This window comes from Myotis brandtii, unplaced genomic scaffold (genome assembly GCF_000412655.1).
Source record: "Myotis brandtii unplaced genomic scaffold, ASM41265v1 scaffold647, whole genome shotgun sequence".
In the NCBI taxonomy this organism is placed as follows: Eukaryota; Metazoa; Chordata; class Mammalia; order Chiroptera; family Vespertilionidae; genus Myotis; species Myotis brandtii.
This window is the reverse complement of record NW_005370500.1, coordinates 205,356-208,551: the sequence shown is the minus strand read 5'-3', so window position 1 is coordinate 208,551 and position 3,196 is coordinate 205,356.

The following is a 3,196-nucleotide window of genomic DNA, read 5'->3' as shown; positions in this document are numbered from 1 at the left end:
ATTTTTTTTTAAATTAATAAATCTTTTATTGTTCAGATTATTACAGATGTTCCTCTTTTTTCCACCATATCTCCCCTCCACCAGGTTCCCACCCCACCCCATGCCCTTACCCCCTACCACTGTCCTCATCCATAGGTGTAAGATTTTTGTCCAGTCTCTTCCCACACCCCCCACACCTCCTTCCCCCCAAGAATTATCAGTCCATTCCCTTTCTATGCCCCTGCTTCTATTTTTTTTTAACCTAAAACATTTTAAAACTTGAGCATAACATTTCAAGAACAAAAAGTGTTTTAAGTCCCAATTTCAATGTCCAAGAGTTCTGAGTCCAAGTTTCAATGTCCGACAGTTCCTTATGTGTAGGTGTCAGCAATGATATTTCAGTTCTGGATGGTGGACAAATGGTGGCAATGCAGGTCCGACCCTCTCTGGTTTGATCCTGGGCAACCTGCAGCGACGCACAGCTGCTGACTGCTAGCATGGCAAAGTGACGTCAGCGTCCTTCATCTCTGGATTGTTTTTCCTCTTGTCTTCATGGCTGGAGCATTCCTGATAATTCCTCTCTGTTGCAGGAATCCACATCAGCCGACATATTTAAAAAATGCCCGAATGTGCTAGCCAGCATCCCTCCATACCAGCTGGGTTTGTTTAGTGGGCATTTGCTGAGCACCTATTATGTGCTGGGTGCTGAGGTATGGAGGATGCTGAGAGGAGCGAAATAACTGACTCCTGGAGGTTGGGGACTTGGCCGTTGCTTTCTTGTCCCCTCCCTCTTGCGCTAGAACTCCCCAGGAGCCAATAGTTGCACGAATTAAAGGATTTGCACGCATAAAGACCAGTGTTTTTCCTTTGGGCGTTTAGCAGCACTCCTCCATTGTGCAGGCACTGTTTCTAGGTGTTTATTTGGGTACCAAGCCCGATCCTCTCATCATACTGCCCTACGAAGCAGGTACGAGAATGATCTTCAGTGAACAGAAGGAAACCGAGGAGGGTGTGACTTGATGAAGGCCATGGTCAAGGTAGGGATGGAAGTGTCTGCCTCTGTGACCATGCTTCCATGGATGCCAGGGCCCTACCTGCGGGTGGAAATGTTGAGCCAATGCCTGTTTCTGGTGACCTTGGTGGCCAAATAGGATCAAGTGCTGCGTGAGGTTGGCTCACCTCTGTACAGAAGTTGGTGTCTGAAAGCCCAGACCTCCCACCACTTTTCAACCCTGGAGCAGTTGGTCCGGCTGCTTGGGGAGAGAGCCCGCGGGGTGGGGAGCTGAGCCAGCCCTGAGCCAGACGCCCGAGCCCTAGACCCTGCCGGTCCTGGCTGCGTCAGCGCTGGCCAGCACAGGAGGGTGAGAAAGGGGCCTGTTACATCATGGTTTCCTTACTGCAAGCGGGGGAAGAAGACTCACATAACCTCCGCCGGCTTCTGGCTGAATAGCCACAGGACAGGAGTCAGTCTGCTTGAAAACAAAAGAGTCACGGGGCCCATTGCACCTGAGGGTGCAGACGTCCTCCAGCCCCTGCTTCCCATTTTCCTGCTGAAATGCCAGCTGGGTGGCACGGCGCCTCTCCCACCCGGTGGGCTGTGCTTTTCTGGCCTGCAGCCCAGTGCTCACCCCTCAACAATTTTACTTTTTCTTAAATACCCCAAACACCCAACACGAAGGTTTCTTTCCCCCTGGACCGTTTATCTTACTTGGTTGCCTCTTCGAAGCAGTGCAGGTTGGTTTGGCAAAGGGCTCCCGAGCTGGCCGCCTTCCCACCAGACTCGGCCCCTGCTCACACGCAGGGTCTTCTCGCTGCGTGGAGATGGGCTTGGCTTCTCGACCAGAGTTTTAGAACATCCGCCCGAGGGGCTCAGTTCCCCCCACATTCCCACTTGGAAATATTTCAGGGTCCTATCGCTGAGTTAGGAGCCCAGCCCCTGAGGAGGTGCGCTGGCTGCACCCCCCACCCCGGGGATGTGTCCTCAAGTCCCGGGGGTGTGAGCCTCCCCTGTTGGGAGAGGAGCTGAGAGTTTGGGAATGATCCCCAGGCGGATCAGGACAGACGTTTTCATGCTGAGCCCTAACCTTAGAGGGAGGGAGGATTTGCAGAGTCACCAGGGAGCGCGAGGGAGGGTGCATTCAGTTCTGGAGCAACGACTGTGGCTTCCAAGAGGATTCACTGAGCCGCAAAGTGGATCCATTGTCCCGCTGTTTTTGTGGGGCCTGCGCGCCTGGGTCTCTCTGCCCCGTGCTGGCCTGGGCACGCTGGCTTTCCTGTGTGCGTGCGTTTGGAATGGGATTCAGCGGCACATTTCCTCTCACTCTCACTCTGTGTGCCACACACTCTCTCCGAAAATGGACTTGCTCGCTCCTGAGCACCTGGACTCAGGGGCCCTTTGAGTCGGAAGGGCCGTCTCGGTTTAGAGACGAGGAAACGGAGGCCATAAGTGACCCACCCGGGCACTCAGGGCCGGGCTGGACCCTCTGTCCCTCTGTCTGCTCTGACGTCGGTCATTCCAGAGAATGTGTGGGAATGCAGATGGCACAGCATTCCGGAGCCACTGGAGCCCGACCGCACAGCCAGTGCCCTCAACACTAAACGTCACAGCGGATAATGGGGACGGAGGGACACGGGTGATTCGGGCTACAATCTGGGCATGGTCTGTCTACAACATCAACCTGAAGGAGAGAAACCGAGGCAGGGCTGTACAAAATTAGGGCAAATCGGAGTGTGTAATTTTGTATTGTCTTACCCAGACGTGCTGTCCGTCCCTGTCCCCCCAGGGTAGTTGCGCACCTAAGTCACCTCCCCTTTAACCAAGGCCTCCCAGCCTCCAACAAGAAGAGAGGCTCCGCAAACACTGTCGCCGTCTTCCTGAGCGGGCAAGAGGGAAACGACAAAAACCAAACCCGACACGACTCCAGGGAGGGCAGGGCCTGGGCGGGTGCCTCACCCACCCTGCTCCGCACAGGCGAGGAGGGGAACGCACAGCTGCTGGGGAGCTGACCTGGAGCCACCATGGCCCCTGGGTCTGGCTTCTGGGTGGACGGGGTATGGATGTAACCTCAGACGCTTTGGCTGCAAACAACGGGCCGCCCAACTCAAAACGGCTTAGACAACAAGGAGAGTCAGTCTCTCAAGGCCAAAGAAGAGCAAGGTCTGCAGTCGGCCTGTCCTGACTGTGGGTGGCTCTCCCTCCACTGACCCGAGTCAGCAC